The sequence below is a fragment of the Aphelocoma coerulescens genome (genome assembly GCF_041296385.1).
Source record: "Aphelocoma coerulescens isolate FSJ_1873_10779 chromosome W unlocalized genomic scaffold, UR_Acoe_1.0 ChrW_unloc_scaf_1, whole genome shotgun sequence".
Classification (NCBI taxonomy): domain Eukaryota; kingdom Metazoa; phylum Chordata; class Aves; order Passeriformes; family Corvidae; genus Aphelocoma; species Aphelocoma coerulescens.
This window is the reverse complement of record NW_027184080.1, coordinates 6936183-6941072: the sequence shown is the minus strand read 5'-3', so window position 1 is coordinate 6941072 and position 4890 is coordinate 6936183. Positions and strand designations below refer to the sequence as shown.

Here is a 4890-nt window from a genome sequence, read left to right as displayed (position 1 = left end):
TGAATAAAGCACCGCATAAACTGACTCTCTGTTGGTTTGTGTTTGTGGTCGGTGGGCAACAGTTTTCTGGCGACCCAGGTGGGACTCCGGGGGTCGTAGGGGCGGTTCGCGGGGTGATCTGCTCCGTGCCGGCACCAGGTGATTTCTGGGGAGACATCAGCCCGTGCCCGACCCCGCGTCCGACGGACAACCGTGAGGTAAGCCCACAAGGTGCTTTATTCCTTTTAAACCGGTGGTGGTAGCCTGCCCGGTAAGACGAGTCTCTACTCGCAGGGTTGGGGCATTGGTTTGGGATTATAAAGCCTAGGCGCTGGCCGTCAGACAGAGCGAAAGCTTTGCAGAGCCAGCCCTTGCTTCTCGCGGCGACGAGATAAGCAAGGAGGGAATTGGACATTGTGGTAATTAGTATTGGTATTAGTCTGTGTGTTATTAGTTGTGTGCGTTATTGTGTGGTTGCATACCTCTGGAATGATGCCGTTGCGGGTGTTTCGGGCTTTGTCAAGTTCAGATAAGGATATTCCGGAGGATTCTCCCCTCGGGTGTTTGCTAAGTCATTGGAAGGAGGGTAAATTGGGACGGGAGCTGCGGAAAAGAGAATTGATTGATTATTGTAATACGGTATGGCCTGAATATGAAACTGGGGGGATGCAGTGGCCGTGGAATGGCACTATTAATTCTGAAATTATAACCCCCATGATGCGGTATTTACGGGAAAATGAGAAGTGGGATGAGATACCCTATTTGGATTTGTTTTATCAGCTAATAGGAAAAAAGGACTGGCAGAGGAAATGTGGAATGATGGTGTTAGAAACGGAACCAGAGGAATGCGCGGGTTGTAAAGAGCGAAGGCTACGGTTTTCTGAGCCTGAGGAGGATGTGTCTTTGTTGGTATCACCATCCGACCCAGTCAACCTCCCCCTCCCGGACTCAGATTCTTCGGAAGAGGAATCTGACTCCGAGGAAGGAGAGAGGGAACGATCCCGAACTCCCGAACCCAGGGAGAGAGGGAGGGAACAATCCCGAACTCCGCTCTCCCAGCGTACTCGCAGAGGGCGTCTGGACAGGGGAAAAAGCGCTTCTCGAGCACATCTAATGGCCCCATTGCGAGAAGCAGTTGGACCAACAGGGGATCGGGTCAGAGTGAAAGTTCCGTTTTCCCCCAATGATTTAATAATTTGGAAGCAATCTGCAGGAGCTTATAGAGAAAATCCTGAAAAAGTGGCTCGGGTGGTGAAAATGGTAATAAAGACACAGAATCCGGACTGGAATGACCCACAGGTGTTGCTAGACTCGATAATGGATTCTACGGAAAAGGAGATGGTATTTAAAGCTATGTCTAATCGGGCAAGGGATATGATTCAGTTGCGAGCACCAGCACTACAAGGAATAGGGAATGTGAATGAAATAGTACCAAGGGAAGATCCAGAATGGAACCCTAATTTGGCAGAAGAGTATCATAGGTTGCAGGTTTATCAGGAACTGTTGGTGGAAGGAATTCAGAGGGGAATTCCAAAGACTTTAAATTGGTCTAAGTTGTATGCGGTAAGACAGGATAAGGTAGAGTCACCATCTGCGTTCTTGGAGAGGCTGAAAGAAATAGCGCGGAGGTATACAGACTTAGACGTGGAATCAGAGGCAGGAAAACTGCAAATGGCCTTGATATTTATGGGACAGTCACAGGAGGATATTAGGAGGAAGCTACAAAAGCTAGAAGGGAATGATACTCGGGACTTGGAGAAAATGCTTGAAGTAGCGTGGAAAGTGTACAATAATAGAGAGAAAGAGGCAGTGAAGAAGCAACAAGCAAGCATGTTGGCAGTGTTACAACAGGCAAGTCAGATGAATGTGAGAGGCCGGGGGAGGGGACGAGGCAGAGGAAACGGGGGCATGGGAAGAGGTGGTTTCGGAGGTTTTGTGAATCAGAATGTAGGGAACCAGATGATGCGTAGGGGTAGAGGTAAATTGGGGCCCAATCAGTGCGCCCGATGCTTCGCCGAAGGTCATTGGAAGAATGAGTGCCCCCTCAATTTGGGGATGGGGACACCGATGAATAACTTTCCAGGAGGGAATCCCATGAATCAGGGAATGAATGCGAATGACGGGTTAAACCCTTTCGCGCCAGGACCACAAGGTGTCGCTCAAGCCTTTATGATGGGGAACTATCAAAATCAGAGCTGACTAGATAAAGATCTAAAAGTGGTCCTGGAAGTTGACGGGGGGCCCAGGGAATTTAGGGTAGATACAGGAGCCACTTTCTCTGCAATCAATGAACAAATAGGACCGTTAAGTGATTCAGTTGTGAAAGTAGTAGGGGTGTCGGGGGAGGTGGTGGAGAGGTCATTCTTGCGGCCACTGGAAATCAAATTTGGAAACAAAGAATTGGATCACCAGTTTTTATATATGCCAAGCAGCCCGGAATGCTTGTTGGGGAGAGATTTATTATCGGCACTGGATGCAAAAATCATATTTGAGAAAGGGCGTGCTAAACTAGAAATCCCGGAGGGGAATCTGGCAAAACTTTTTGTGATTAAAGAGACAAAGACAGAGGAGATACCCCAGGAAATAGAGCAGGCAGTAGTCCCGTGGGTATGGGAAACAGGGACCCCGGGCAGATCCAGGGTAGCCGTTCCTGTGAAAATTGAATTAAAGGAAGGGGCACACCCGGTAAGAGTTCGACAGTACCCTATCAGTTTGGAAGCCAGGAAAGGAATTGCCCCAATGATCACGCAATTTATAGCATTAGGGATTTTACAAGAATGCGAATCGTAATTTAATACTCCAATCTTTCCGGTAAGGAAACCAAATGGGAAATACAGGTTGGTGCAGGACCTGAGAGCAGTAAATGCAATTGCCAAAGATATACACCCGGTGGTGGCCAATCCATATACATTGTTAACATCGATTTCTGAGAATTTTCAGTGGTTCACAGTGATTGATCTAAAAGACGCCTTCTTCTGCATGCCACTGGCCCCCGAGAGTCGACACATTTTCGCCTTTGAATGGGAAAGCCCAGACACTTGCCGCAAGCGACAGTTAACATGGACCAGGTTGCCACAAGGATTTAAGTGTTCACCCACCATTTTTGGAAACCAGCTAGCAAAGGAGTTAGAGGAATGGAAAACTACCAAGGTAAAAGATTCTCCTTTTTCTTATGTTGTTTTACAATATGTGGATGACATACTCCTGGGAACAGAGGAGCGGGGACTGTGCTCAAAGTTAACAATTAAACTATTAAACATGTTGGGTCAGGCAGGATACCGAGTATCCAAGGAAAAAGCGCAGCTGGTGCAACAGAAGGTGATTTATCTGGGATGTGAAATATCACAAGGAGTCAGGAGAATAGGGGTAAACCGCATTCAAGCCATCTGTGCAATCCCTGTACCACGAAATAATCAGGAACTAAGATCTTTCCTAGGAATGGTCGGCTGGTGTCGCCTGTGGATTCCGAATTTCGGACTTATGGCCAAACCACTATATGAAACAATCAAGGAACCCGAATTCAAGTGGGGTAAGACACAGCACAAGGCCTTTCAGGAATTGAAGCAAGCACTCAAAGAGGCCCCCGCTCTGGGTCTGCCTGACCTGACAAAAGACTTTCAATTGTATGTGCATGAAAGGCAGAGATTAGCTTTAGGAGTACTCACACAGCGATTGGGGTCATGGAAGAGGCCCGTGGGGTACTTCTCGAAACAGCTGGACATGGTGAGCGGAGGGTGGCCAGGGTGTTTGCGAGCAGTGGCTGCTACGGTAATCCTAATTCAGGAGGCACGGAAACTGACACTGGGAAAACACATCACGGTATATGTACCTCACATGGTCATAGCCGTCTTGGAACAAAAAGGGGGGCATTGGCTCTCCTCCAGCAGAATGATGCAGTACCAGGCTCAGTTGCGGGAACAAGATGATGTTGAATTGAAAATAACCAACCATCTCAATCCAGCAGAATTCCTTAGGTCCACCCAAGAGGAAGGAGAACTGGAGCATGACTGCGTGGAGGTGATCGAACAAGTGTATGCCAGCCGTGAAGATCTGAAAGATGTCCCGATGGCAGATCCCGATGTGGAGCTGTTTACGGACGGATCCAGTTTTATGGAGCATGGAACCAGGTATGCAGGGTATGCTGTGGTGACACTCCAGGAAATAGTGGAAGCTAAAGCACTGCCTCCGGAAACTTCAGCGCAAAAAGCAGAAGTATGGGCGTTGGTAAGGGCATTGGTCCTTAGTAGAGACAGGAAAGTGAACATTTGGACTGATTCAAAGTATGCATTTGGTGTAGTTCACATCCATGGGGCTCTGTGGAAAGAAAGAGGACTTTTGATCTCTCAAGGCTCACAGATCAAACATAAGGAAGTAATAATTCAGTTGTTGGAAGCTGTACACTTACCTAAAGCAGTAGCGATCATGCATGTCCGAGGTCATCAAGCAGACTCCGGGAAGGAATTTCAGGGGAATCGGATGGCAGATGAAGCTGCGAAAAAGGCAGCCAGATTGGTCTGGACTCAAATGGCTCTGATACCGACAAGAGAAAATCCCGCTGCACCTTATTTGGAAGAGAAACCGTGCTACTCTCCGGAGGATGAACGGTTGGCACAATTCACTGGAGCAAGAAGGAATGTTGTAGGATGGTATGTAACACCGGTCGGACAAGTTATACTGCCAGTGGAATTAATGAAAGTAGTCATGGAAACTGAACATAACAAACTCCACTGTGGTGCAGAAGCATTGGTAGAACATCTAAAGAAAATAGTACTCTCTAATTCGATGATAACAATGGCCAAAAGAATAAATGCCACCTGCCCGATTTGCATTAAAAATAACCCGTTGGTTAGAAGACAAGTCCAAATGGGGAAAATACGTGTAGGGCCACAACCAGGGGATTACTGGCAAATA

At 47.6% G+C, this 4890-nt stretch overlaps 1 long non-coding RNA gene across 1 annotated transcript; it reads right to left on the bottom strand.

Moving 5' to 3' along the window:
* Positions 1-407: 407 nt before the first annotated feature.
* LOC138102683 (uncharacterized) lies at positions 408-4661 on the bottom strand. Its single transcript, XR_011147474.1, has 3 exons — positions 4385-4661; positions 3645-4293; positions 408-582 (listed from the first exon to the last, which is right to left on the bottom strand). It is a non-coding gene; the product is annotated as an uncharacterized lncRNA (long non-coding RNA).
* Between the last annotated feature and the right edge of the window lie 229 nt (positions 4662-4890).